We start from the raw sequence: 9,990 nt of genomic DNA on the forward strand, positions 1-9,990 counted from the left end.
ATGGTGACGAAGAGTAAATTGAAGCTATTTTTTGAAAGTGTTGACAAAGAGTGACTTGCTCCTTTATGGAAGGGTAACTTGATGCCCTTTATTGAAAGAGTGACAAATGGACACTTGATGTTCTCTGATTTAAGGGAGATAAAAAAAATGATGCTCTTTGAGTAAAGGGTGACGAAAAGTTGGGATGCTATTTGAGTAAAGGGTGACGAAAAGTTAAGATGCTCTTTGAGTAAATGGTGATGAAGAGTAGCTTGATGCTCTTTGATGAAAGGGTGACGAAAAATAACTTGATGTTTTTTGTTGAAAGTGTGACAAAAAGTTACGATGCTCTTTGGTAAAAGGGTGACAAAGAGTCACTTGAAGCTGTTTGATGATAGGGTGATGAATGGTGACTTGATGCTTTTTGGTGAAGAGATGACGATTTTTTTATTCTTCAATGAAACTTTGACAAATGACTTGATGCTCATTGATGAAAAGATGACGAAAAGTGACTTGATGTTGTTTGATGAAAGGGTGATGAAAAGAGACTTAATGCTCTTTGTTGAAAGTGTTGACGAAGAGTGACTTGCTCTTTTATGGAAGGGTGACTTGATCCTTTTTGATGAAAGGGTTACGAATAGTAGATTTGATATGTTTGTTGAAATGGTGACGAAGAGTAAATTGAAGCTATTTTTTGAAAGTGTTGACAAAGAGTGACTTGCTCCTTTATGGAAGGGTAACTTGATGCCCTTTATTGAAAGAGTGACAAATGGACGCTTGATGTTCTCTGATGAAAGGGAGATAAAAAAATGATGCTCTTTGAGTAAAGGGTCACGAAAAGTTAGGATGCTCTTTGAGTAAAGGGTGACGAAAAGTTAGGATGCTCTTTGAGTAAATGGTGATGAAGAGTAGCTTGATGCTCTTTGATGAAAGGGTGACGAAAAATAACTTGATGTTTTTTGTTAAAAGTGTGACAAAAAGTTACGATGCTCTTTGGTGAAAGGGTGACAAAGAGGCACTTGAAGCTCTTTGATGATAGGGTGATGAATGGTGACTTGATGCTTTTTGGTGAAGAGGTGACGATTTTTTTTTTATTCTTTAATAATGAAACTTTGACAAATGACTTGATGCTCTTTGATGAAAAGATGACGAAAAGTGACTTGATGCTGTTTGATGAAAGGGTGATCAAAAGAGACTTAATGCTCTTTGTTGAAAGTGTTGCGAAGAGTGACTTGCTCTTTTATCGAAGGGTGACTTGATGTTTTTTTATAGAAGGGTGACGAAAAGTAAATTGGAGCTCTTTGTTGAAAGGTTGACTTAAAGAGACTTAATGATTGTTATATCATGTCAAGAAGATCGCTATAATGTCAACTAAATTGATGCCCTTTATTGAATGAGTGGCAAATGGATACTTGATGTTCTTTGATGAAAGGGTGATGAAGCGTAGATTGACATTCTTTGATGATAGAACGGTGAATGATGACTTGATGGTCTTTGGTGAAATGGTGACGAAAGTGTTTTGATATTCTTTGATGAAAGGGTGACAAAAAGTCACTTGATGCTCTTTGATGAAAGGTGATGAAGAGTAGCTTGATGCTCTTTGATAAAAGGGCAATGAATGGTGACTTGATGCTCTTTGGTGAAATGGTGACGAAAAGTGCTGAGAGGTTGCTGAAGATTTGTAGATGAAAGGCGACTTGTTGCTTTGTGATGAAAGGACGACGAAAAGTGACTCGATGCTCTTTGATGAAAGGATGACGAAAAGTGAAATGATGCTCTTTGTTGAACGGATGACGTAAAAAGACTTAATGCTCTTTGGTGAAAGAATGACAAAAGCTGACTTTGATGCTCTGATGAAATTGTGACGAAAAGGGAAAGTGCTCTTTTGTCAACGGGTGACAAAAAGGAAACTGATGCACTTTATTGAAAGAGTGACGAATGATGCCTTGATGTTCTTTGATGAAAGGAAGATGAATTGTGGTTTGATGCTTTTCGGTAAAAGGAGGACAAAAAGTGAACTGATGCTCTTTCATGAATTGGAGATTATGGCGACTTGATGCTATATATTATGAAAGGGTGTCGAAGAATGGCTCATGAAAGATGACTTGTTGTTTTGTAATGAAAGGGAGACGAAGAGTGGCAGATCTCTGATGAAGTGTTGACGAAGGGTGACTTAATGCTCTTTGATGAAATGGTACCGAAAAAGTGACTTGATGATCTTTGATGAAAGGGTGATGAAGAGTTGTAGAGAAAAGGCAAACCTGTTGTTGTATGATGAAAGGGCGACGAAGAAAGATGAGGTGCTGCTCTATGGTATAAAACAAAATAATCAGTATATCCTATGCTCTATCATATCGAGGAAAATAATCGTAACAACCTTATATCAATCATACTCAAAATAAAATGCAATTGCTTTACTCAATGCCCTTATTTCTAATTCCTCTTTAAATATTTCATAAACTGTTCAGTTATAAGTGCGTTGCTGTGACATTGCTTTTCGTTCCGTAGGCATGTGTCTTGCACAGAGCTTGGTTCATTTTCACGAGCTTTTTTCCCCGTCAACATTATTGCAGAAAATTCTTTCCAAAACTGAGCGAAGATGTAGTGACCTTCCATTCAAAACATGTAACAAACAAGAAAATAAAATACTTTTGTTCTTATGGTTGAGTGGCATTTTGATTACACATTCTAATTACGTATATCATATTCCATATAGATCTAGAATATAAAATATACTTCCATGGAATATTGTCATTTGATAATGTTTTGTTGGCATACTCTTTATTTATATTTGTTACCTAGATCTAGCATCCAATCAATGTTCCTACTAGTTTCATAATCACCCTTACACAATTAAGCGCTTTGTATAACTAATTTCAAATTCAAAATAATTTTACTAAGAACAATGTCTCCATTACTACATTATAAGTATGCGCATAAGAAGGTTCTAAATAAAAAAAAAATGTCAAGCCCAAATTACTAAGATTTGAATTAAAAGCAACAAATCAAAGATATTACTTATTGCAGTAATCGGTGTTTACAAAAAAAAATCATAAAGAGTGTTAGGGATTTTAAACTCACCGCGAAAATTCAAACTAACGAGACGATCGATGATTTTTACTTGCATATCGAGCAGTTGAGAAACATACGATCGCACGAAAGAATTAACGAATGAACGAGTGTTAGCAATGGAATTTTTGCTCGATTCCTCACCGAAAGTCTAACGTCAGAACGCAAAAAACACCAACGATATTAAATAAGGCGCATCCTCCAAATTTATTCGAAGCAATGGAACTATCCAAATCACCTAACCTCTAGGTGACATTACAGTTATCTTCTTGTCATTAAACAATAAATCTTAACGAGCTAGCTTTAAGAACACTGTCAGGCGCCTATTGGAAAACCAATATATGAATTTTACCTAGAAATCCTTACACCAACCATGGCCTCAGTAAACCAGCTCGATGAAATCATAAAGTGATATTACTGTATTGTTCTACAGTTAAGTAAATCTTGCAGAAATTTGCTCACATTCACGGGGTTAACTCGGGTCAACAGGCCGAAACAGAAGTAACAATGTCTTTTTTTAATAAACGCCACCTGTATCAGTGTATTGTGTAGATATTTGGGGCATCCCATACCTGAAACACACAGCAAAAACTGTGGTGTTAACCGGTGTACATTGAGGACTACACCAGTTATTTTACACCGGCGTTAAATTGGTGGTGTTAGTTTTACACCTATCGGTGTTATTACAACACCTTTCGTTGCTACATTTACACTCTTTGGTGTTATGTTTAATCTCTAGGGTGTAATTTTAACACCTCAGGGTGTGGTCCTCTATTAACACCAATTGGTGTCAGTTTTAACACCGCAGTTTTTACAGTGCATAAACACACAAACAGATCAATGTTACTGAAATAGCATTGTTTTGATAATGGTTTCTTAATCTTATAATTGTGATAAATGAAATATGAACTAAATCTAGAATATAACAAAATTCATTGTCTTTTGACAATGATTATCATTGTTACTTTCATCATATTAATAATCATAATCATGTTAATACTCATTATCGGTTTTTGTTTCTGCTAGATTTTCTTTTCCAGTTAGCTTCTAAATAACCAATAGGCTTTTGTCAGGTACTCTATGATTGTTATCGTTTTTCCCTCTCTATGCCCCTTGGGCCTTTCCTACATCCACGAGTAACGTTATTTATTTCTATATTACCTGTGTGGGACTGCGCTTGGGACTGTTGTAGCTTCAAACTGCCGAATAAGAATTGCGAAAATTTTACATCCGAGCATCTTTTAAAAAAAATCTAGGCCTAAAATATATGAAGTTGTGGAATTTGTCTTTTTATTTACCTTTGATGCTGAATATTGAATATCTGTTACTACCTGCAAGTATAATCTAATGTCAAATTAATGTCCCTACTAGCTACTAATTTCATTATCATTATCAAATTGAGCAATTTTTATGTAGTTGGTCTGAAGGCCTTTTCATATTCATAATCTTTAAGATGATTTTACTACGAACTATGATTCCATCACAGCATTACATGTACGTGCATGAGAACGTTGCTCTACATAAAGTGTTACATCCAAATTACGAAATTTGAATCGCAGCTATAAATCAATAACGAATGAAAATATGTATAGTTATATTAGTAAAGAAATGTTCAAAAGTGTTAATGATTTTAAACTTTTTGCGACCTTTCAAACGAACGATACGATCGATGATTTATGATGTTCATATCCCGGGTTCATATTAAGCGGTTGAGAATGACGATTACAAGCGAGAAACATACAATCGCACGAGAGAATTAACGAATGAACGAGTGTTCACTAAGGTTTTTTTTACGAATCGACAATCTAACGTCAGACATTTCTCGAGCATTTTTCGAAAATGTCGAAACTTTTCCAATAGCATTGAATATAAGCAACCTTTAGTTGACATTATAGCGATCTTCTTGACATGAAATAACAAATCTTAACGAGGTAGTTTAAGAACAAGCTTAAACTATCAGGCGCCTATTGGGGACCTACATGTAATGTATGAGTTTTACCTAGAAATCCTGACACTTAACTTGGCCTCATCAAACCAGCTGGATAAAATTCACAGTTTCATTAAGATCATGAAGTGATATTACTGTATTGTTATAGGTAAATTATTCTTGCTCCTGTATGAGGTTTACCATTTTTACTCAGATTAACAGGCCGATAATATATTAAAGCAATGATGTTTATTTTATCACAATCTAGACGCCTCCTTTATTATGTAGGTGTTCTAAGTATTCCATACCTGAAGCGTAAACACACAAATAGATCAATGTATTGAAATAATTTGGTTCTTGTAATGATTTCTTAATCTTATAAATGAATCATGCTACAGATCTACATAAATCAAACTTTATTGTCTTTTAATTGACAATGATCAATATCGCTTTAATCATATTCGTAATTATCACCATAAACCTTTTGTTCAGCAATGTGTTCTGTTTAAATAAAAATGTATTATCTGTGACAATGATCATTATCATTTCATAATCACCATAAACCTTTTTTGTTTCAGTAAGGTTTTTGTTTAAGTTAGATTCTGAATGACCGAAAGAGAGTTGGGCTTTTGTCAAGTAGTTTACATGATTTTCCCAATTGATCGAATAAAAAATGGCAACGATCTCCAGATTTCATTTCGTTTATTTCCATTTTCAACAATTACAGTTTATTTGTACATTTTGACATAAAAATACCAAAACATATTTCAAGTATCCCTGTACAACAATCAATGAGTATTACATATCAGGTTGGAAATGGAGGAGGCTGCTAAAAAGCGGAGCTTGTAGAGTGCAGCCTCCTAATAAATATTCTTGTAATTACATAGCATATACAAATCAAGATAACAACTTGAGCATAGTTAAATTAAAACGAAAAAGGGGAAATTAAAATGGAAAAAGGAAATAAGAAAAAGAGAGATTAAAGATCTCCAGAATCCAGATTTATGTGTGTGGGATTGTGCATAGGACCGTTGTCATAGCTTCAAACAGCCGAACAAGAACTACGAAAATTATCATCTGGGCATATTATATCTGCTTCTTACGTCTATGAGAATGTGGGATTCTAAACAGAATCTTTTTCCTTATCCACATTTTGGCACTGAATATTGGATCTTTGCTATTTAATATCAAATCAAAGTGGCCACTAGTGTTCATTATCCTCATTATCAGTTTTACTGCTTTGTCTATACCTAGTCTAAACTCCATTTTCATATTTTTAAAATTCAAGATAATTTTACTATGTTTCCATCACCGTACATGCACGTGCAGGTGAATTTGTTTTTCATACAAAAAATACAAAAATATTAAAACTCAAAGAAATTTGAATTACAGCAATAAATCACTGACAAATGAAAATATCTAGTTATATTAGTGATTCAGGGGCGGATCCAGCCTTCGCCAATAGGGGGACCCAGAATTTTTTTCAGCCATATTTTCCCCGATCGGCCACTCGAAGATGGTTTTGGGTTTCTTTGAAGGGGTAGTCCTAATAGTCACTTTTTCGCTTTATTCTTATAAATCAGTATAAATATATAATGCGAGCGCGAAGCACAAGCTAAAATTTTTGGAAATCTTGTGTATTTTTTCCTAAAATTCGAACATTCTGAGCAATATGTTTGTGGAATTGATGGAATAGGTACCTGTTAAAAGTGCATGCAGTAAGTCATGAAAACATATTTTAAAAACGAATAATGAGAGCGCGAAGCGCGAACTGAAATTTTTGACATTTTTACCTAAAAAATTGAAATTCTAAGCACTTTTTGTAACTTAAACAGAATATTTCAAGATTTAGACCTACTGAACGAGACACTCTATTTATGTTTTGCAAATCATGAAAAGGATGAGTAATTGGGGACTTTCCTTACATTGATAATGCGAGCGTAAAGCGCGAGCAGAATTTTTTTATACGTTTTGAACTGATCGAAAAGGACTGCTTGCACTTAGCCATGAAGACGTTACACATTTCAGCTATCAAATAATGCGAGAGCAAAGCGCGAGCAGAAGATTTATGACATTTCTACATAAAGAATGGAAAATTTCAATCAAATTTTGTAATCGTAAACAAGATACCTCTAAACTAAAGAATTAATGCGAGCGGGAAAAAAAATCGAGATTTAGACCTAAAAACGGGACACTCTATTCATGTTTTTGTAATTCTTGAAAAGAATGAGTGATAGGATGTCTTCCTACATTAATAATGCGACCACAAATCACGAGCAGAAAAAAAAATTCATATCGTGATCTGAAACTGGAAGATCTGAAAAAAGTCAATTTCAGCTCTATATTTCAAGCAATTTGTAGGAAAATGATGAGGTGGATATAGATCGCACTTAATAAAGAGCTAATATTTTTCATTATGATTACTTTGACTTTTGACATAGGACCGGGACATCCTTTAGGACACGTCACCATATGAAAATGATGACTGTCTTCTCATTCTTGTTAACTGCTAAGCGCGAGATGAAACAAGAGACAATTCAATCATTACATCAATATCTTATTCATTAATGCCTAATGAGGCCTCGAAATCTGATGACATTATGTCCTGAAAATTGGACATTTCAAGCACTTTTGTAATTATAAATAGGATGCATCAGTTAATATATTTTAATCATTAATGTGAGCGCAAATTGCAAGCCTAAATTTTTTTATACACTGTCATGAAAAGGAGATGTTAAGTAATTTGTTGTATAATCAATATTGAGACATACATAACTCGCCAATCAAAGGGCAAGCGTGCAGCGCTAGCTGATACGTTTTGACAATCAGACCCGAGAAGGGATATTTTGAAAACGTTATGGAATACACGAAAACAATAGGTACGTGATGAATTAAAATTTGCGAGCGCGCAGCGCGAGCAGAAAATGTTAATATTCAGATCATAAAACTGACATATTTACAGAGCACTTTTTAAAAATCAATTTGTAAATCACACAAAATAATGAAAGTTCGATTTCAGAGATGAAATACTAATATATGTTTTGTGTATTGACTTCCGAATATTTAAATTCCATATTGAACAAGATATGAAAATCACCAAACAGGCAATGCGAGCGCGAAGCGCGAGCAAAAATTTTATATAGTGACATGAAAGATTCTTTAAATTTTTCAGGTCTTCCCCTCATCTTATTCTATTCACTCGTCTTTCCCTTCTTCTTTTCTCCTCTCTTTTCCTTCCCTTTTTTTCTTATTTTTTTGCTCCGCCAATAAGGGGGGAAGGGGGCAGGCCCCTCGGCCCCCCTGCATCCGCCTATATATTATGATAACAATATGTCCTTAAAATGTCCTGGTCCTAGATCAAAATAATGATAATAAATATATCAAATCGCATTGTTTATTAAGTGCGATCCATATCCAGTTTTTTCCTACACTGTGCTTGAATAAAAACTCTAATTGACCTTTTTCAGAGCGGAATATCAAATATTTTTAACTCGCGCTCGCATTATTGATTTTCATGATAAAAAATGCACGTAAAATGCCCAGATTTTAGGTCTAAATCCAAAACACGCGCACGCATGTTCATCTATATTGAGATACGCATCTTGTTCTTTACTTAAAACGTGCTTAAATTATCCAGTTTCAGATCAGAATATAAAAAATCTTCTGCTCGCGGTTCGCGCTCGCACTATTAATGTAGGGAGATACCCAATTACCCATCCTTTTCATGATTTACAAAATACAAATAGCCGTGCCCCGTTTTTAGATCTAAATCTCTTTTTTCCGTTCGCGTTTGCTTTGTTTAGCTATACAAATATACCTATATCCTGTTTATGATTTCAAAAAGTGCTTAGAATGTCCATTTTAGGACGGAATGTTAAAAATTATCAGCTCGCGCTTCGCGCTCGCATTATGTATCATCTTCATGGCTAACGGCAACCAGCCTTTTAAAAGGTACCCTTTGGATCATGCCAGAACGTATATAAAAAAAACATAGGCGGATCCAGGGGGACCGAGCCATCCCCCCCCCCCCTTGGCAGAGCAAAAGAAAAAGGGGGAAAGAAAGGGGGGGAAAAGAAGGGAAAGAGAGAAGAAAATGAAGAGGAAGCACAAAAAGAGGAAGACGAGTCAATAAAGGGAAAGAATTAAAAAATAATTTCAAAAATCTTTCATGTCACTATAAAAAAATCGATTGTGCTTCGCGCTCGCATTGACTGTTTAGTGATTAACATATCAATACGGAGCTTGAAATATCAAAAATTTGAAGTCAACATAGAAAAGATATTTCAGCTCGGAAATCGAACTTTCATTATTTTGTTTGATTTGCAAATTGATCTTTAAAGAGTGCTCTGTAAAACATTTTGTTTTATGGTCTGAATATTAAAATTCCCGCTCGCGATTTGCGCTCGCATTGATTGTTGAAAATATATTAACTCATGCATCTTATTCATAAATACAAAAGTGCTTTAAATATCCTGTTTTCAGGCTATAATATTAACAGATTTCACGCTCTCACTTTAGGCTTATTAGATTAATAAATAAGATATTAATTGAATAATAAAATTGTCCCCTTTTTTAGACTGGAATATCGACAAGTTTCATCTCGAGCTTAGGAAGAGAAATCAGAAGATAAAGTCATAATTTTCATATGATGACATAATGTTCTTGGAATGTATAGTTTTATGTCAAAACTCAAAGTAATGATAATGAAACATATAAGCTCTTTTTTTTAATGTGATCCATATCCACCTTACAATTTTCCTACAAAGTGCTTGAAATACAGAGCTCAAATTGACCCTTTTCAGATCGGCATATCAAATATTTTAAGCTCGCGTTTCGTGCTCACTTTATCGATTTTAATGATAAAAAATGTATTTAGAATGCCCACTCAGATTCAATGATGTATAGTAGTATAGGCGATCTCCCGTGTATATCAATCAAGAGTTTTTTTAACTCACAGCAAACTCACCATTAAAAGCGTCTTTTACAAAAAATGATCTCAAAACTGCAAAAGGCTG

The sequence above is a fragment of the Lytechinus variegatus genome, chromosome 1 (assembly GCF_018143015.1).
Source record: "Lytechinus variegatus isolate NC3 chromosome 1, Lvar_3.0, whole genome shotgun sequence".
NCBI classification, from domain to species: Eukaryota; Metazoa; Echinodermata; class Echinoidea; order Temnopleuroida; family Toxopneustidae; genus Lytechinus; species Lytechinus variegatus.